This window comes from Squalius cephalus (assembly GCF_949319135.1).
Source record: "Squalius cephalus genome assembly, chromosome: 20".
Classification (NCBI taxonomy): Eukaryota; Metazoa; Chordata; class Actinopteri; order Cypriniformes; family Leuciscidae; genus Squalius; species Squalius cephalus.
Window position 1 is genome coordinate 31,747,973 of NC_137141.1, and position 22,339 is coordinate 31,770,311.

A 22,339-nucleotide genomic window follows, 5' to 3' on the forward strand; every position below is an offset into this window, starting at 1 on the left:
ATTTACAAATATATATATGTGTTATGAGTAAATAATTGAGTTGATTTGTACCAAAAAGTCTAATACTTTATTATTCTATATTCTATATTATTTTATATTACAGTCATTTCATGAACTGTGATTTTATATAAAAAAAGGACCAAAAATAGGCCTAGTCTAAAACCTATTATATACAAATTAATTCATTCTGCCTTTGTTGTGAAAGGGAAAGACATGCTGAGCAGTCGACACTCCCACTTTCATTCAGTCAATCAGACAAACAAGATTCCAAGTCTCAGTCAGACTCAAATCATTTACTAGTTCAGTGAGGAAGACTAGTCATTCAGTGGGTCAAACTAATATACACCTTCTTCACAGCCCACAATCATTTCTCTCGGGTCACACTTTAGAATTAAAGGCAAGCCAAAAGTATACAGACTCGGGTACAAATCAAAAGTGCATGACATGATTACTGTCATATGTCAAGAGATCACATTTTATTAATAAATAAATAAATGATAGAGCCTAACCAAATTGTGCATAAAGATCTGATTATATTTAAAGTAATTATATGAGGCACATATACACTGACAATAATTGTCCACAAGATGGAGATCTTACACTGGGCAAACATTACTGTGATATTTAATGCAAGTAAAACAGCCATCACAGATCGAGGAGAGAATGTGAAGACAAGTAGCTGTTACAAACTTCAGCGCTGTACAATCTACCTGTGATTTACAAGGCATCCAGGAGTGGATGATATTTAAATCCAAATGGCAATTAAACTGCACAGAATGGAACCCAAACTTCTGTGTTTATAAACTATAAGTTCTAAATTGCTTAAATGAGCTGAATTAAGTCATATTTAATTAATAAAAAAGTACTATTTGTTTTTCTGAGTGAAACTTGCATCATGTGTTGGCCAAGTTGCAGTACAGCCATTAAGATGCAATCCTGTCAAGTTTAAAAATATTTAAATTACCCAAATAAAACTAAGTGAGAGAGTTCAACCATGTTACTCCAAGGAAATGTGTATAATAGTACTAATATCCTTGTGTATAGCCCTCATGTTCATTGTCTCGTCTAGCTTTGTTCATGTAACCAGGTGAGTTTTGTCAAGTCAGAGGCATAAAATGCATTGAGATAGTTGAACAAACTCTGAGTTTCAGATTAAGTTTAGAGTTGACAAAACTATACAAAGCCAACCTGGTTTAGATTTGGGGCCTACACTCTAAAAAAAGATGGTTCTTTAAAGGTTCTTTACACGTACAATAGACCCCTTTTCAGTTAGTAAACATGGTGACGTTTTTTTGTGGGCGGAGCTTAGGTGGAGGCTGAACGATCCCTCTGGCCGCTTCACTAAAGTTAGTTTGCAAGTTTTGTTAGCTTGTTTTTTAACAGTGACTGGAGAAAATCCGATTTTTTGTCTTAATGTGCAAGGTCACTCACTGTCCAGGACCACAATTGTTATTTGCAAAAGTTAATTTTTAAAGTACGGAACCAGATGTTGTCTGTCAATCACCAATCGTGGGAGGGGCGTCGATTTTGTGACGTCACAAAATCGAACGGCTTGATTTCAGAGAGTGTAAAACACATAAGGAGATTAAAAAAAAAAACACTGGATGGATTTTTATCATTTTATGATGGTTGTGTACAGGCACTGCCAACACACATTTCAGCACAATCAACTTGTAAAAGTGCATGTACCATTATATGACCCCTTTAAGCTCCTTATTATGTAGCCGAATCTGTGCTGGTTTGTACTGGCCGCCTCCAGTTTTCCCTTTGTTTTGCCTCCAGCTAGCGCCATGACGTAACTGTGACGTCGGCGCAAAAGGGGTCTATAGTAACAGTTCTATTTAGTACCGTGTCGTCCTGAAGAACCCTTTATATGCTGAAATGGTTCTTTGTGTTAGAGTTCAGGGTTCGTTATTCCCGCCTTTTTGTTTTTCAAATCTGTAACTGTCAAAGCTCCCTCATTACTGATTTTCTGGATCTCAGCCACAACTACAGTTACTACACACACTGTCAACATACTCTCAACAGGTAAATGATTTCTTTCTTAAAATGTTGATAAATTATAACTTTAAAAATTGTAACAATCATTTCCTAACAATCATATCTTTTTCTCTTTTTAGTTTAACAGAACATGTAAGCGTGAGCAGCGATGTTCAGTTAAGGATACTCCTCGTCTCTTCTCCACAAAGTAACAGAGATATGGAATTTATGATACATACGTATTTTTATGGACTATTTAAAAAAATCTCTAATTCCATTTAGCTCATTTTATAACTGCGACACAATAACCAAATCTATTTTCTCATTCCTCAAATCAATAAAGAAATAGGAAGATATGCATTTCAACATAAAGCACCGTATGAGTGGAATAACCTTCCAATTTCAATTCGCTCTTTGACTTCCTTTCCAATGTTTAAAAATGCCCTAGCTCAACATTTTCAGAATTCATGCAATTGTTTTTAATTTTTTTTTTTTTTTTTTTTTTTTTTTTGATACAGTATCTTTGTGCTGGTTTGAGGGCATAGGTCAGGGCAGATGCTGTAGCATTATCGGTGGTCACTACTGCACTACTGCTTTACAGTGGTTACCACTGATAGAGTTGATATCCTTAAAATGGATTAAATGGAACCTATTTTAAGCATGGTGCATTAATCCTTTACATTTATGTGTGTATACTGTTATATTACATGTGTCTACTCTGTTGAGCGATGAGTGGGCAACCTTTAGAGAGTCTTGTATGAGTGAATGTCTTGTTTGTATGAGTTATGTATTATATATTTCTGCACTTACCATTATTATATTGTGTTTTCTGTTTCATTTGTGTATATGTGTTTTCTGTTTTATTTGACTGCCGCTGTAAGGTCAATGTCAATTTTTGTACCTGGACTCGAGGACCCCCTCGAAAACGAGATGGCTCATCTCAAGGGGTTATTCCTCTTCAATAAATAAATGTCAAATATTGTTAGATTTATTTTTCAATTATGACTTTATGCCTAAACATACCCAGTCACAAAAAACATTAAAGCTATACCATGACTTTATATCACTTTTTCTTTTTAACATGGTAAAGGGCTCATAGGTAAGGTCTTCATTAACATAATAGTTTATACATAATCAAATGGAAGAGACACGATGTAACTCTAAACTCAATTGTGTATTTCAGATGCTGTCACATATCATACCCTCATCATCTGCAGAGAGAAACTGCCTCTCAGAATACACACATAATGAAGGAGGTAAAGACATCATAGGGGATTGTGAAGACATTTCACTGGAACTTGGTCTTCATTACATCTATATCGTGTTCGATGTCAGTTGGTATTTATTAATGTATTCAGCTAACAACTGTTATAAGAGCACTGTCATTTTTGCTACAATCTGCCATGTCAAAAAAATAAAAGTACATGAACAAGAACAAGAACAGCTTTTTTTTTTTTTTTTTTTTTTTAATGTAAAACCCAAATAGAGGCAACAAGATTTAAGACCATATACCAGGCAGATAGAGGGCAAAATATATATATATATATAAATAAATAATTTATAAAAAAGAATATGAAGATAATATACTAATAGTAAAGAAAATAAATATTGTTGAAAATGTTATCTATAACACCATTAAGGTTCTATATAGCACTTTCAAAGTATGGTTCTTTATGGAACCTTATAAAAAGGGTTCTATTTAGCACCAAAAAGGGTTCTGCTATTGTTACAAGCCGAAGAACCCTAATTTGGTACTGTTTAGAACCATTTACAACTGATCCAAATCATTTAGCATACTTGCATTAACAGTATTTCCAACGCTCTCAGTCTCAGGCATTATTGGTTATTGCTTATTTGGAAGAAATCCAAAGGACAATGCAAGACTCTCTCCATCACGTCTCTTCTGTCTTCACATCGAAATTTTACTCCTTATATCTAATCTATCAATCCAGAAAATGTACCAAAGAATTGACAGGTGTCTAAACTATTTCAAAATAACTTTTCAAAATGAAATCTGAAATCTGCCCCACAAATAAATCTGGGATCAGAGGGAGACAGTTGTTCCCAATGCTATGCTGAAAACAGTGAAAACAATGAGCCGCTGGTTATTAGAAAAGTCCATGCTGTTCAGAAGCACATCTGCAAACAGTGAGATCCATCATGGTCTGACTTGATCAAACACAAGCAAGAGGACTCAGATATGGATTTGCACAGTGAAATATCACAGCTTTGATATTAAATAAACAAAAAACAATAAATATCTTTATTAAATTAAAATAACATTGGATCAAACATGCAGCACCGCTATAGTGGATATTGTCAGCGCCTGGTTGTGGCTGTGGATGTGGGAATTCTGTGCTCATGAAACATTTGTAAGAAACATTAATTAAACATGATCTTTGTCTCTTATGGAAAGAGTTCGAAGAGCATTCTGATGTTCTCAAAAAGATCTGAGTTCTGGTTCTTAGACAACCCTGCCATAAAGATCAGACTAGCATGAATTTCCATGTTGGTTAATGCTTGTTTAATTGCTTGTCTAGTTAGGTAGACTAGTACATTTTATAAATATTTTTGATGGCAGAGCGGCTTGGGATGAACTTATCTGATTTTTCTATGTGCTGACAGCATGCTGTGCTTTAGCAGGTTAACACTAACAGTGACTATCAGACTGTCAGCATGCTAATGCCATCAAAGCACTTTTGTAGCGAATCCACATCTAAAACAAAACATTTAAGACTCCACTTTTTTATTGGTTGATCTATGTATACATGTAGATAAGTGTTGCAGTTTTAAGAATTCATATCAAGTTAAAAACAGTGCAACCTTTAAAAATGCATCTCAACACTTGTTTGTTGCGTCCATCCAGCTGTTTTTAAACAGAAGAAGCAGAACAAACAGAAGAAGCCCAGCGAACAGGAAATCTTCTCAGAATGTAATGGGATGAGGTTCTCTCAAAGTTATGAACACAATTTATATTAGAATATTCGTTCAAAGTAAGTCTTTTTATAATGTTCTCAAGAAAACAAAAGCGTTTTTAATAGTTTATACATCGTTCATGGCGTGTTTTTCCCCCTGAAATGCTTTTAAAAACAATTCTTGATTCAAATTCAATTAGTCCTTAATGAAACAAGAACAAAAAAAAAAAACAAAAAAAAAAAACCCCGAATGTCTACGTTATAACGTTCAGAGAACATTTAGAAATAACGTTTTCATAACTGAATGGGAATATTAGCAAAACATTTTCAGACCATATTTTTGTTAGCTGCATGGGAACATTATTAGGCTCTACAATGCTTCTCCAAGAAGTTTTACTCTCTGACTATAGTCGATTTTGAAAACTTTTTTCTTTACCTGCAAAAAGTTCTGTTTCAAAGAAAAAAATATTGTGTGTGTGTGAATCAGACATAGAAAGCTATAGGGAAGATTTTCAAATTGACTTATCTTTCAGATTTGCTTGTCACACAATGCTATATGTCTTCAGACGACTTTTATAGGTTCATATCGCACTTACTAATAAAAACCTAGTCATTTTGGAGCTTGACAGCACCAGGCCTCATTCACTTTCATTAGAGAAGACTTAATGAAGATGTAGGCCTAACATTTGTATTTCAATGTTGTTAGTGCGCTATATAAACACCTATTCCTCCATTTATCTGCAACAAATTAAAACCGTAGAAGTTCAAGTCCATAACTACAACGTCCTAAAAATAGTTCCAGTCCTCGTTGTCTGTTCAGCAGGATTTTTTCAATTCAGTTCAGTTCGATTTTAAAGCTGCAGTCCATAACCTAGCGGTAAATAAACAGAACTGCATGTGTCTTGCGGAAGAACATTGTAGCCGGATCTCCTTCTCTCTGTTTCTGTCTATGACGAGTCTCGCAGGAACTGGGCTACTCCGCAGTGGTAAGACCCGAACTAGTCTATAGTCCCATATAAACACTTATTATAGGTGTACCATAGTGATTCAGGATAAGACAAAAACATGGCTTTGAAAATGGATTCATGATGTACTCGCTTATTATATTTGAACACAAACAAAAAGTTACGAACTGCAGCTTTAATTCATCTGCAGTTTCTTTACACATTGAACAGATGACATTCTCTCAAGACACTTGTGTTGCTGTTGGCAGGCCTTTAGTTGCAGTGCTGTTCCCAAAATAATAACTCAAGTGAATAGCCTACCCCATTTTTTTTTTTTTTTTTTTTTTGTCTTATATCCTTTATATTTGTACACAGAGACTGACACCCTCTAATGTCAGGAGGATGTTGGTCATTTATCATTTCATCCCTGTACCTAATTTCTAAGTTAAAACTTGTTTTTATATCTAACCCCTTGTTACAAGTATCTCCATTATTATAGTGACCTTGTTATTCAACATTTGTGTTTCACAGAAAAAAATAAGTAATGCGAGTTGACGCAAGCCAGTTAATAATGACAGATTTTTCCTTTAAGAAGCCTTGTTGGGGACAGCAGCACCAGAAGCTCTACAGTAAGCCTTGATTTAATAGCGTCTCATTGGTATTAGTTGGTGGTGTACATGTTCAAGTTTAGCATTCATGCTGCAGTTTGCCTCTGGCGCTCTGAGAACAGAAGTTTCTCTACAGTATAGGATTATACACACTGCATGCTAACGTAAAGAACTAAACGTGTTGATCCTACCCACATCACGTTGCACACAAGTTCATTATTTAACTATCTTCATTTTGCATGAGCTCAGCAAAGCACTGTGTTTCGACCTTAAGTAAATGTGAAAGCACTCACAGGAGCAAAGATATGATAGAGCTGTAGTCTTGAGATGGTGTAGTCCATTTTTATATTACTTCATCAATAAACTATTGGAGCTCTTAAAATGTTCATCATCATTTGACTCTCTAAATAAACTTCAATAATCCGCCTGGTGTCAACGCCGGTCCACTCATGGCTTAGATCTGGCTGTAATGACTACATGAATCACTTGATGGCACTGTTGGAGAAAAGATTTGAAACAGAATTGTCTGCACAAATGATTGCCATATGATTCAAACTGAATGTCCAATGATAAGTTGTGATGATGTACATTCAGAAAATGTATTTCATTAGATAAGAATTGGGATCTCAGAGATGTCAAAGTTTGCATTCTAAGGATCTTAAATGTATGATTGTCCCCTTCAATACAACTTAAAAACTCTATGTAATTAAACAGCCTTGATGGAGTTTTTCGGTTCCTTGCCACTGTTGCCTTTGGCAAAATTAATAAAATTAAATTAAATATCCCCAAAATATCCCCAACTGAGCAACAGTTGGGGATATTTTGGGGATATTTAATTTAATTTTATCAATCAATAAATTCCACTAGAAACAAACCTTGTTGTATTATTTTAATTTAATACTGTGAAGCTGCTTTGATACAATCTGTATTGTGAAAAGCGCTATACAAATATACTTGACTTGACTTTATAGTCTCTCTAACCCCCCCCCCCCCCCCCTTTTTTTGTGTGTGTGTGTGTGGGGGGGGGGGGGTTTACAACATTTGGTTTGCCCAATGGGGACAGACATAGGTATCAAAAGTATCACAGAATGATCCGATGCTACACGTGTCGTATATTCAAAGTATTTTGGGGGTATATGTCGCGATTCTCTTAGTCTTCACAACACGTGTACGTTTTTTTGGTGAGACTACTATTATATGGACGAGTGCAAGTGGGACATTTTTTACAAATTCTCCTTTTGTGGTCTGAAAAAGAGAAAAGGGCATACAGCATTACAACAACACCATTATGACTTAATTTTCCTTTTAGAGTGACTATCACTTTAATCATTGAAAGGAAGTTGACAAATAAGATATCGATTTCATTAGCTGACACAGCCTGAATTATTTTCACAAATGTATGAGTTGTAATGAGATAATGAAATTTCGAACAGACGCAGGTAATACTCTAGTACTCACTGATAACTGAAGCAGCCCAAGCTGTCGTTGCTAGTTCTAAAGTGACTTGTTTTTTAATTACATTAGTAATGGAGGCTTGGCCTCTTCTGTTTAACAATCAACGGACAGATTTGAATCCGTCGCCGAAGAAAGTATAGTTCCACAAACAAGCTGTAGTATAAATCACACTTGCAGTTGTGCGATATGACTCTTTATCAGCAGGCTGCACTCCAGCTCATGCCCATTATTATTATCATTTTCTGAATTACACCCATTCCCTACTGAAAATTCTGAGAACCTGTTACTGGTGGACATTACAAACACTAATACATACTTAGGGGCAAGACATGAATTTCATTCCTACAGCACATACTATACAGAATGTTCCTTTCCAAAACTGCACATTCTGCAGTAGCATTCCCTAATCTTGTAAGAATTTCATTTTATCCTCTAAGAATCCCATTGGATATTGTGTGACCTGTAACAGAACTCCTCTTGTTTTGTATGGGTGTAATGTCTTTCTGCTAGACAGGTAAAGGAAATCACATGGGGAGATATTCTGTAAACCTTTTGATATCGAACAGAGCTCTTTATCCTATCAGTATCATGATAGTCCCTTTGGAAACTGTGTGTTTTTTTTTTCTTTGTGTGCGCTATGCTGTGTTTTGTTGTGTTACAGTATATTGAAATTCTATAACACCCATCATAGGGTTTTTAAATCTCATTGTCTTTGCTTTAAAACATTACGTTTTTACCTCTGAACACCACCATGTCGTGTTGCTTGACTACAGAGCAGAACAGAGCTGAGACTGACTTCTTAATGTTTATTCTCCTCATTTACAGTCTGTCAAGACCCTCTCAACTCTCACATTCGCTGCACTTTCATCAGGAGTTTAGGTGAAAGATCACTCACTCTCTACACTTGAGTGATAGTGACACGGAAGCCCATTGAAATGTCATCGACTCCCCAGGGTCGGGCCAAGGAACACCAAACTCTATTGTTCTGCTTCTTTCTCTTTATCCACCAGCTAAATTTGTACGCCTGCAGAAGGGCCACTTCCCGTCTCATTCGCTATTCAAATAGACCTTCATTAATTCACCACTCAAGACTTGCTTCATTACCGAGTCGGTATTAAAAGTACACATAAAAGAGAGACAGAGAAAGTCAAAGAAACTTGATATCATTATAGCGACTGAACTGATGGAAGCACTGGTTTGTGTTAAAGTTGCTTGCCATTTTGCTGATACATGCAAATCAGTTACAGTTCTCCTGGGACTTCATGCACCTATTTTGAGCAGGCAAAAGTTGCAGTCCTAGTTCACTTGATGCCTTATGTAAGCAGTAAATATAATTTTTTTATTTATTTTTATTTTTAATTTTTTTTTACAGAAAAACTAAATAGCCTATTGTGCTTTACGAGGTAACATCTAAATTAAGTGATTTCATGTAAGTCAATAATGATTATGTCTGACTACATCAACCTGCCAAATTACATCAGCGTAAGTCATTTTTGTGTTGGTTTAATAAAAAACATTGTACTCCCATGCTATCCTCTCTCCACTGGCTGCCGGTTCAGTACAGGATTGATTTTAAGATTCTACTATTGCTTTTTATAGCACTACATATGCCCCTCAATACATCACTGACCTCCTAGAGTTTTACACACCAGCAAGGTCTCTGAGATCAAATCAAATGTGGTTGGCTGTTCTAAGAAGAATCAAAGGGTGATCGAGCCTTTATAGTAGCTCCTAAACCGTGGAACGATCATCCCCTGTGTATTCAGAAGGCCCCATCAATCAAGGTTTTAAGGTCTCTGTGGAAAATGCATCTTTTAACCCTTGCATTTGAAGTAAGGGAAACGTGAGTATTAGAAATGTTTGCTTTAAAACTGATCTCGTGTGGCATGCAGCTTTTATTTTTGCGAGTTATGCAGTTTGACGTAATTATAGCATGTTGCTTGTTATTTTTTTATTAATTTATATATGTTCTTATAAAGTAAATTGTGAAGTCACTTTGGACAACTAAGTTGTTTTTAAATTATAAAAAAAAAAAAACAACATATATACACATATAATTAAGTATAAAGGATTTATCAAAGGATATAGTGCTTCTTACAGAGCTCCTAAAGGGACATGGTGATGAAAAAAAAAAAAGAGATGTGAAGAAAAAGTATATTTCAGTAACAACTTCATGAAGCTTGTAAAAGTCTATGGCGGCTCAAGCTGTATTGTGGCTTCAGCAGTTTTTCTCTTCTATGGTCCCTCCTACTTGGGACTTGTGCTGAAGCTGCTGTATTATCAGCTGTGTTCGCTAACCATTAGGCTGCCACCATTCAATAAAGACAAAAGTGGGTGTATATGATGTCAAAACTGAAGATAATCTATATCTATATAGTTATAATAATCTATAATGGAAAGGGCTGGGAAGAGCAATCTAGTGGGCCGTACAGGTCAAGGCAACCTGTTTCATCAGCTTCTGTAATGAATCCAGCTGTAATTGTGCACTAAGAAATATCAGACTTGTCAAGGATTTCAGGTCAGGACCAACTGTTTCATCATCTCTCAGAATAATATTTTGTTCGGAATGTTCTAGGTTAGACACTGTGAAATGTGCTGTCAAACACAATTTTATGTACCATGCTAATTTATTTTCAATTGGACGTTGGGACGGAACATATATTGAAAGTCTCCTCCATCATTTTAGCAATGGAATGGGCAACGTCGGTCCTAGAAAGGCAGTGTCCTGCAGAGTTTAGCTCAGACCCTGATAAAAACCCACCTTTCTGTAGCTTTCTAGAGACCTTCGCGATCAGTTTGTTCATGTGTGTTTGATTAGGGCTGAAGCTAAACTCAAGATCTGAAGTTGCTCAATAGTGTTTAGTTTACGTCACAACCATGAGCCATGATTTGTTACTTGATTTGTTGCTAATATTAGTCTGTGGCAGGCGGTATTTGGGGAAGGGGGCATTCTCATTTTAGAGAACATTAATTAAACCCACATTTGCATACATACCTACTAATTAGAGTAATTAGAGTAATAATTCACGTCATATACTCAGAATACTTGCATATTAGTGACACATTCTATGCTGTCCCAGTTTTTGCCAAACAAACTGTAGATTTTCTTTTCTTTATTTTGTGGTATTTTTATTTAGACAGGTTGAATTACACGACTGTAGACAAGTGTGATTTAGTGGAAATGGGTTTGTATTTATTAATCAGAGTCACAGCAAAAACACATATTGCAGAGCACACAAAGGCTATGTTCATACTTTCAGTCCAAATCTGATTAACTGCGTATCCGACACAATGGAACTGTAGTATTGACTGTCCAGTGTTCAGATCCGATTTGTGTGTCAATGCCGCTCGTTCTTTTTGTGCAGTATCTGCATTGGTTTTAATGGCAATGATGTTGCGTTGGTAGGTACACGCCAAAAACAACAACTGCAATATAGAGGGGTTTGCCATACAGATGTTATCTTATTTACAACATGATAATGTGTGATAACGTAGAAGGCTGGTTTGTAATGCATCCATCAATGTAATGCATGGCTTTATTCCCTGCTGTCGTCTCCACTGGTTTCGAAACATGTCTCCGTTATATCATCATTTTACAACATCGTGTGGCGTTGCGTTTTACGTGGCGTGAGAAAGTCACATAAACCACGCAAAATCCGATCAAAGCAGTCAGACTGAAACGGATTTCCAAAAATGCGATTTGAATTGGATTTCATATGAATGTAGCTCGAAACGGATTTGTAAATTTGTTTTTTTGCCATCCACACTTGCTAAATCTGATCGGATTTCAATCGGATATGCACAAAAAATTGCATTTGGACCGACAGTCTGAACGTAGCCAGAATGTCGCAATGCATTTTGTTTCACAGTCCTGTTCCGCATGTACATACTATGCACTTATTATAGCAATTGCAATCACTGGGTAATAACCCTGAACCTACCCCTAAACCTTAACCCATAGTATCTAATAAAAACAGTATTTTCTTTCAGTAAGTACACATATACTGTAAAATAAATGCATCCGTTGCAACTGCTCACTCTCCAAATTTTTTTCTTAAGGGACCACCAACTTTCCATTAAGCTGGCAAATACGAGATAGAATATTTTATATGTCTGTTGAATTAAAATGAACAAACTTAATTTTTACGTTTTTATTTTGATTTTTTTATTCTGTGTTAGATTATTGACCACACATCACCTGAGTTCAGGCAGAAGAGATCCCAGCTGAGTGCTGTGTTATTGGATTATCGTTTGCTGCTTTTCTTGTCTACAATTCCTCATGCTGTTTGCTTGCTCCTGAATGAGAATAGCGTGAGTAATTACACTTGGGGGCATGAATGCATTTGAATGAGCAATTATATTGGAAACTAATGTGTTGATCAATAGATCTGCCTGTTGAGCGTTGTGTGCTCTGCTGAAACAATCCCTCCATTCCTCAAAGATTCACTGTGGCTTTGCTTCAGAGGTGCTGATAATTAGTTGAAATGGAGAAAATAAAATATGCTCTCAAAGAAAAGAGACACGGGGAAGAAACCCTGCTCCCTGTGTTTGGCATTCATTGCGGGTGGTTTGGCATTGAATCATGGAATCATGTGTAGACAAATTATCTCATATGGTTAAATGCATGCGTATTTCATCGTACTTGAACCAAAAGGCCATAAAGTGAATGTTGTTGATCACTGTGTGACTTTGTTAAATATACATCTGTGTCAGACTGAAGGATTGATAGCCAATGTTCATCTAATATTAAAGTGATTTATCAAATGAGATTAAGAAATCCACCAGTGTACTTTAAGTCTCATTGCAATTTATGAATTCTCATTTCAAAGCATTCATTGGATTTAATCAGGTAATACACATATGTAGGTCACATATATTTCTCCCTATATCTCCCCCCATGAGTGACCTCTGTATGAATGTTTCAAACATTCACAAAAAATAACATCATGGAGGGAAATATGAATTGCAGTCTGATCACACTGTGTTGGAACACAGATTGGAATATTTTGTGCATGTATTCAAGCTAAGCAAATTTGTGCGCTAAACCCAAGCAAATAAGATTATTTTCACACAAGAGCAAATATGTGTGTTTGTGTGGAAACCTAAAATCAATAAAAGCAATCCCTGCTCAAGTCTGACCAAGCAACCAGAAAATGTCCTACATGCAGTGTTGATTTTTCTTTGATGACACTAAACAATCAGATGACCGGATCGCAGGAAGTGTCTTTAAAATAAGTGAATGCGAATGAGAATAAGTCACAAGTCTCATTTACTTAAATAGATAGTTCACCCAAAAATGAAAATTCTGTCATCATTTACTCACCGTCAAGTTGTTCCAAACCGGTATGAATTTCTTTCTTCTACTGATCATAAAATCGCTCTGAAAGTGATTCCAACAATATCGTTGATCTGTGCCGTTATCGTTATAGCTGTGGTGTGGACTCTGCTATTCTTTAATATTGAGAATGATTTTTAGAACTACATCTGTATCGTTATATTTATAGTTATCGTCCTTGGTGTGAACAGGCCTTTAGTCTCATTGACAATAGTATGGGGGGAAAAAAATACAATGGAAGTCAATGGGGTTCATATCTGTTTGAACTATCCCTTTAATGGAGAATCATCACATCTAATCAAAGTCAAATATTGGTTTTATTAGTAAAAACTTAAATCCTTATCTACCATATAGTGTATCTACTGTAATGTTTGCATGTATACAAAAACAGTACACATACATTCATCAACAATGATAGAAATGGACATTTTATATATAATATTTTAGCGTTATATGGTTATAATATCAATGTTTTAAGTCTGATTAATTATTATTATTATTATTATAAAAAATACCAAGCAAATATACATTTGATTAATCTGATTAATTAATAAGCAAATTCTAAAATGTATTAAATTAATCGATTCATTCAGCATCCCTATATTGCAGGGTTGTGCAACATTCAGAAGTGAATTGAGAATGCCTTTTAAATGACAGTTTAATACTTATTTAGAATCGAATTTGAACTGATGCAGAATTGCAATTAACATTTTACTGTCATTTGTAACTCGGTAACCAAAGTTTGCAAATACAAACTGAATGTTGACTGTTGGCTTCAGAGTATTTCTGTCATGATAACTCTCGGAGTGATTGGCATGGTAATGGATATGACAATGTTGATATGTTTGATTTTGGTGGAACAGATCTGCTACACTTCTCCTGCTATTATACTGTTATCAGTACGGGACTTGCTACTGCCAAATACATACACGACACACTGCTGTGAGCAAGTAAGACATGCTGCTGCTGTACTATAGCGTACTTGAATTACTCGTAGCAGATCTATACAGGTGGAGCTGGGGAAGGTGGAGGGTTTCTGAAAGCAATGCTACAGAAAATGCTAACCAAGTATTTGAAGCTCATTGGCTACTGATACAGCAGGAACCAATCAGCTGTGCCCTATAGACTGTGATTGCAAACAACATAACGGTTACTTCACACCATAACGGTTACTATATTGTGTTTTAGCATGTCTGTATTGTCCATCTGCATTCAGAAACTGAACTATTCATTTTCCAATGCATGTTAATATTCAACAAACTAATGATTCCTATAAGTAACAATTAGCAACAATTTTGTCAGTTTTCCAAATATGTATGTGTGCTAGTATAAGTGTATTTGTGTGTTCATGTCTGCCCTTGAGAAGCTCCTGCTGAGAATAATTAATGATAAGGAACATTCAGTCTGTCAGTCGTCCGTTCTTTTAATTGAAACACAGTGCTTGGAAGCAATCACTTATCAGTGCACTGCCAAAGGGCTTTGCTGAAGCCCCACTGCCATGATCACTTCAAGAGTGTGCATAAATACATTTAGCAAATAAAGATGATAGAAGATACAGATAAAACAATTAATGTTTCCTCACTGCCTCTGCAATTAGGAAATACCTAAAGTAAGAGTTGAGCGCTTCAGGAGAGGAATGGGCTATACTGCATGTTTCTCTCATTCTCTCAGTAAACACAGCTAGGGTGTTCAGTTTCTAGGATACTAGTTTTTTCTTCGTGGCTTGCTGTCAGTCAGCTTTTTCCACAGTCACACTTTGTCTACCCCAGCTGTGTCAGAGACGCTGCAGAGTTTTTAAAATAGACTTGGCATTTCATATGCGGCACCACATGGCCAGGACCTCCTTTCAACAATAGCATTGTTTCATTTCTGTTTTGATGTTGACAAAAAATTAGATCCACCCTCCTCTGTTTTATTGTCGTCAGAATTTATTAGTCTGTAATGACCTATTTTTGCACACCCAAGAGCCTTTCACAATGTTTTTGAAAAGCCATCCCGTTTATGTGTGAATGAGACACACAGAAAGGTTTAAAATGCAGTCAAAGCTGAGAACAACTCATAGCTTCCATTGAACTCTAAAACCATACCAAAACTCAAAATATCACACAACTACATCTTAAGGTTCAGTTTCTCAGGGACTGTCAATGATGTGTGATGCTGTGACATCTAAATATGCAAGAACATATGGTGTCTCTAACGTTTGTTACAAACAGGCCAATAGAATTCTTAAGAAATTAAAGCTCAAAGCAACAGTGGTTACCAGTGCATGCTGGATATGACGGCTTGCCATGTTACACTACATACTGTATATCACATTAGTAGTCTTTAATCATTTGTATTCATGGCCAGATGGATGTTCATGAAAGTGACTCTAATTAGTCCTGTTTCACACCACACGTAAGCACTGCATATTTATTTTGGTTCCTATATTAACAGGTTACAGTATTCACACTGGCCTCATAAGCAGCGCGGGTCTGTGTGGAAGTTATTTAACACTGAGGTTATTTTTGCACATATCATGCTAAACTCAGTAGAAAACATGTTAGAAATGCTCTATTAACCTAGAGTATTTATCACCACTGTATTTTGCAATATGTGACCCTGGATCACAAAACCAGTCACAAGTCGCACGGGTATATTTGTGGCAATAGCCAACAATACATCGTGGGCCCTATTTTAACGATCTGAAACGCAAGTATCAAGCGCAAAACGCAAGTAACTCTGTGGGCGGGTCTTGGGCGCTGTTGCTATTATACCGCTGCATGGGATAAATGACTCTTGCGCCCGCCGCAAATCTAAAATGGGTTGGTCTGAAGTAGCTTCATTATTCATAGGTGTGGTTTTGGGCGTAACGTGAAATAAACCAATCAGAACTTGTTCTATAGCGGATTCCTATTATAACGGTGGATTTGCCAGACGCACACCAGGAGCGGTTCACAGCCGAGGAGACCGACGTTCTCGTCAGGGCCGTTGGGGATGGAGAAACACACCCAAATTAACTTCGGTTAAACAGGCGTATGATAATTTGGGTAAATGTGTAAGCTAGATGTATGCTTTTATAATAAACTGTCTATCTATCTATCTATCTATCTATCTATCTATCTATCTATCTATCTATCTATCTATCTATCTATCTATCTATCGTAACAATGTAGGCTATGATTTGCAAAAATGAAAACTGCTGTGTGTAGATGAGAGAATCAACGTGTATGCACGTTGTGCACACGCTACATTGATTATGGCCAAGCATGCGCCCTTAAAATATCATATGAATAACATGCGCAACGCGCCACTGACTTTAAACTAGTTTTTTTCGGTCAGTGGCGGAATTGTTTTCTAAACCTGCAAAATAGCATGAGGGAACGCTTGCGCCGGAACACGCCTCCTCTTTGCGCTGAACCGCCCCGGGGAGCGCAAGTGTATTTCTTAGTTAACCGACGTGCGTCTGTGGAGGGAAAAGTGCGCTGTGCGCGGGTGCAAAATAGGAATGATACATGCGTCGGTGTACAAAGTCAATTGCGCTGGGTGCAAGATAGCGCCCCGTATGTGTAACGGTCACCAGTTGGAGTGCCCTTGAGAGCCTCCAGAGGGCACTCCACACCAGACTATCATGTTTCACTCACAAACTACATTTCCCAGAACTCACTGCCCGGACTCATCATCACTGATTGCATTCACCTGTATCTCATTACCTTGTTAGTCTGAACCGCTCCGTTCATTCATGCCCTTGCATGATCCTCACTGCACTCCAGCTGGTGACCGTTACAGTATGGGTCAAAATTATCGGTTTTCTTTTATGCCAAAAATCATGAGGATAGTAAGTAAAGATCATGTTCCATGAAGATATTTTGTAAATTTCCTACCGTAAATATATAAAACATTTATTTTTGTGAGTGGATGCTGCACAACCGCAAACATAAATGGACAACTTTAAAGGCGATTTTTCTCAATGTTTTGCACCCTCAGATTCCAGATGTTCAATAGTTGTATCTCGGCCAAATATTGTCCTATCCTAACAAACCATACATCAATGGAAAGCTTATTTATTCAGCTTTCAGATGATGTATAATCAATTTAAAAATGATCCATGTGACTGGTTTTGTGGTCCAGGGTCACATATAGGCTTTTATGAAGCAATATAAAATAATTAAATAAAACAGATTTATTTATTTAGTAGTTTTTCTCAGGATATTACCAAATTTGTTTGCACTGTTTTTGCATTCAAATGTGGATTTTTATTTTAAATTCAAAACATGAGAATGACAGGCACACGTACAACACTTTTGTATCAGTAAATATGACTTAATCCAGATTATTTAAGTAGTTTCCTTGTGTATTGAATAATTTGCTTGCACTTTATTTTAAGATGATAGTTACATTGTACTTGCTCAAATAAGTACAGAGTGATATTAATTAATGTACTTACTATAGAGTTACAGTTAGGGTTTGTTTTAGGGTTAGCTACTTGTATTTATGCATAATTTACAATAGTAAGTACATGTAGTAATGTGTAACTACATCACCTCAAAATAAAGTGTTGGTGAAAATTTTCCCAAAGATTAAGTTTGTAATGGTTTTCAGTCGTCCACTCCCATTTATGCATTTAGCAGACGATTATCCAGTGTGACTTACAACAGAGGAGCATAAGCAATTTGCCAAAGGGCCAGCAATATTCACGTGTTGTTAACAGCTCATTCCCCCAGAGAGGACCAGAAAGGGTGAAGGTTTTGGAAAGTGACTTCATGCCTCATTGAGGGAGCAAACAGTACACTCCTGATAGCATTTTATAATAGCTAATATTAAAGAAAGTACTCTAGGTAGTGAACATTGGAAGCACAGCCAAAGCATACAGCACCACTTACACTACTGCTTATTCAGTGTGCAACAGGCCTTAGTGCAACACCGTATCCTAACCAGACGTGGTGCGAAATGATTCCAGTGACAAGCAATTTGTGTGTCCACACCAGACATGACAAGACTATGAGATGCAACAAAATCAATCAAAAACCAGAGCCAATCAGAAAAGATTTGCCTTAGAATACACTTGTTTGTTCACCTAGAGTTGAATTAATTTTTCCAATAAATCGGCATCTGTAAAGGTCACGCAAAATAATATCCAATGATATTCTAACATTAAATAAAGCACATAATCATGAGATTAGGTTTGGACAAAAAGGCTGCTAACATGCAAAAATGACTTTTATCGCATGTCGCGACAACTCGTTAACTCAGGTTAGGACACTGTGTTTTTACATGTTCCAATCAGGGATATACAGATATTGAAATTGTAGCTTATACTGATAAGACGATATGGCCAATAACCAAGAAATGGCCAATAATACAAATCTATACCGTTTTGTTAAAAAAAAAAAAAAAAATTAATTAAAAAAATGTAAACCAAAAGAAAACAATTTAACATGCAAACAGGAAATCTTTGCCATAATCAATCATACGCATTTATAAAAGATAATTACCTAAATCCTAAAAAAAATTCTGAAACAATTACATATCCAACATTGGCCAATACTGATAAATCAATATCAGCCAATAAACAGTATGGACTAGTTTTGATATCTGTAATGGTTCCTCATGCAAATATATCTGTCCAATTTAAGCCTAAATTTCTTTGTGTTGTGTTCGCTGTGATTTCATTAGTGACTTGCACAGACACGAATGAACAGACACATCCAGACTTACAGTACTATCCTACATACAGTGTTAGCAGTGGGGATTTCTTTAAGACTGCAAGGGAAGCTCGGCTTCCCCTATAATGTCAAAAAAATTAATGGTCAAATATGTACTATTGTGTTAACATTTTATTGACTAAAAATGCGTTAGAAAACGTTAATCTCAAAGACGAGTTCGTTCAGAATCAGCTACATACAGCAGGTCGGCTGACTCGATCTCCTTCTCATACATTCCCGTAGCGTCACAGTGCATTTCCCTGTTGAAGCCCAGCGTCCATTGACTTCAATGGGGCTGCTCTGAACAGTTTTTTTCAGCGCTTCGAAACTAGACGGTCATTGGATAAATGCTGCGATTATGTCCCGCCCACGGACGCTCAGCGTCTCTGGGGGTGAATGAGGAGTGGGCTGGCCCGGACTCCGGGCTTCCGCGTGATGATTGGAGGGGCTGCATCTCCTTTTGATTGACAGCGATTTCATACAATAAAAAGTCGCTGCCGCTGAAGCTATTCGAGCTCAGTTCCATCGCGGATTTTTCAAGTGATAGTCAAAAGATAAACTGCTGCTACCTCTTTCTTGGTATTTGCTTGTCGAAATTGCTAGCCATTTTTCATAATACATTTCACACAATTATACATTTATACCTTTATTATATTATTACTTATCCTATTATATTTTTTATAATATTATTAGTAATAATTAAAACAATAATTATTAAAATAATTAAAAATAGCCTATATATTATTAGTAGTATTATTATTATACTTTATTATATTGTTATTTATACCTTTATTATATTATTACATTTATACAATTATACCTAACTCTGCTGGCCATTGAGAGGACACACTGGTCAAGTCACTGGAAAAGACATCTAGTTGGAACGATATAGGGTCACAGAGCATTTTCTTGAAAAGGAACATTGGGCAGAATTTACGTATAATAAATGGACAATTTTTATGATGTAGGCCGAAAATGAGCTTCCCCTCTTTGAAAGACCAGCAGCCGCCACTGAGTGTTAGCCTTTTACCCAGACTCTCACAGGGAGTCTCATTCGGCTATTCTTCCACTCTCAAATGCTTCTAAATATTGTATGCTTTAAAAACTAAAAGTAGTAACATGTCTTGCACTAAATCCTAAATCCTCAATCCCAACCACTGCTCTGCAGGTTTCAGTCTTACAGCAGAGATGGTTTTCCATTAGGGCCACAGATCCCCTGCTTTCTCTGAGGTGGCCTTCATGCTTTCTAATGGTCTGCTATGTGCCCACCAGCAGACATTTTCTCTTTGATTGTGTAAGTCTTAATTGGACGTGAACCACAGACCCCCCCACCCATGGGAGCGAGACCCATGCAAGCTAAACTAATTAGCCTTTCACATGACTGCTGCTTCAAACCCAATTGAATTTCAGAGTGACTACCTGGAGATTTCTCTGTTGCAGGACAGGAGATGTGATTTTGCGGGATAATACAAAATCCCCCCTTTTTAATGAAAAGTATGTGAGTATTGCTGCAGCCTGCTGTGACACACTCATTGTACTACAGTTCATGGTGCTGTTGTAAATGGGGGAAGCAATTTTTGAATGGAAAACGTCTTAGCAAAATGAATATTTTATACAGAATTATTGAAGTAACTGTTCCACACGTTCAGTCCTTTAAACTACGCTACACTTTAGTTTGGTACACATGCTGCTGAACTGAAAGACCCTTACTGAATGTGTACCCTAGTGACAAAAAGAAAAAAAAATCTATGCCAAAATGCATTTAACATATTTATTTCATACTAAGAATACTGCAAATCGATTGACATATTTACTGACATATCAACGCTTACTAATATAAATATTACAATTAAACTTTATTTGGAGTATACTTCTTTATTGCACAATGTACATTTCTCAATATTAAGCCTAAATGTGTTTTAATTTCACTATTAGTAAGGATAGTATGATCACTGTATAATATCAGTCAGTGTACCTGAAGTATACTTGCAATAGTTCCACTTTAGCACAATCAATCCGTGCGGTTTTGTCGTAAAAATATGCATATTTAAAACTTTATAAATGAAAATATCTTGCTTCCGGCAACGGTCGACGCGCGTCCTACGTCATACACCGGCATCCATCTCCCATGAACGCGTGTCGACCGTTGCCGGAAGCAAGATATTTTCATTTATAAAGTTTTAAATATGTATATTTTTATGACAAAACCGCACAGATTACCCTCAGAAGGCCTTCGTTTATCCCCCTGGAGCCGGATGGATAACTTTTGTGAAGGATGCATGCACATTTTGGGACTTGAAGGAGGTGGACCCCATAGCTTCACATTATAACCACTGAAAGATCTAAGACATTTTCTAAAATAACTGAAAATGTGTTCGTCTGAAAAATGATTGACATATGCATCTCGAACGGCTTGAGGGTGAGTAAATCATGGGTTAAATATCATTTTTGGCCGAACTATCCCTTTAAGTGTATCAATTTAGTATACCAAAAGTACAATTGTAGGGTATTTTTATAAATATGCAAATGTATTTGTAGTATACTTAGCATAAGATAAATATAGTTCAAATACATTTTGGTATAGGGTACCATTGCACCCTTGCTCCATCATTAAAGATACTGTTATAGTTGCATAGTTTTAATTGTCTTTTTTGGCATTATACCCTTTTAAAACCTTTTATATTGCTTCCCTTATTTAATATGTGGTGTGTGTGTGTACCTACTTAACCATATTTTTTGTCTTTTTTTGTCTTTTTTTAACCTCATTTGTATAAAATAAAGTAAATAAAGTTGCAGTCTTTGGAGTGAAGTCATCATATTCTCATTCATTTTAATACATAGCTTATCCATTAAAGTGAAAGTTCACCCAACAAATGAAAATTATGTTATAATTTATGATATTTACTGATCCTCATGTTCTTCCAAACCTGTATGAATTTCTTTCTTCTGCTGAACACCAAAAAAGAAGATATTTTGAAGAATGTTGGTAACCAAACAGTTGAATGGACCCCATTGACTTCCATAGCATTTTCCTAAACTTAACAACCACCTTAGGAGTTTGAGGTAAAAGTCATATTCAATAGTTAGTTAATAGTGAGAATTGGACCCTAATCTAAAATGTGACCTTTATTTCTAAACGTAGCTTAAATTAACATTTGTACCAGTGAACAAAGAACAAAATTATACATATAAATCGGAGTATTAACTCTGCTCTTCATGCAGATTACTGTAATTATCTTAACAAGCAAACACCCTTATTTTCATCAGACCTGGCTTAACTGGAGTCGCTGCAGGTATTGCGGTTTTGTATTATGAAGTGTCAAATAAATCATTGTTGTTTAAAGGGCACCAATTATTATGTTTTTTTTTTTATTTATTTTACATTTCCTTTAGTTTGTGATATAGGTGTACATAAACA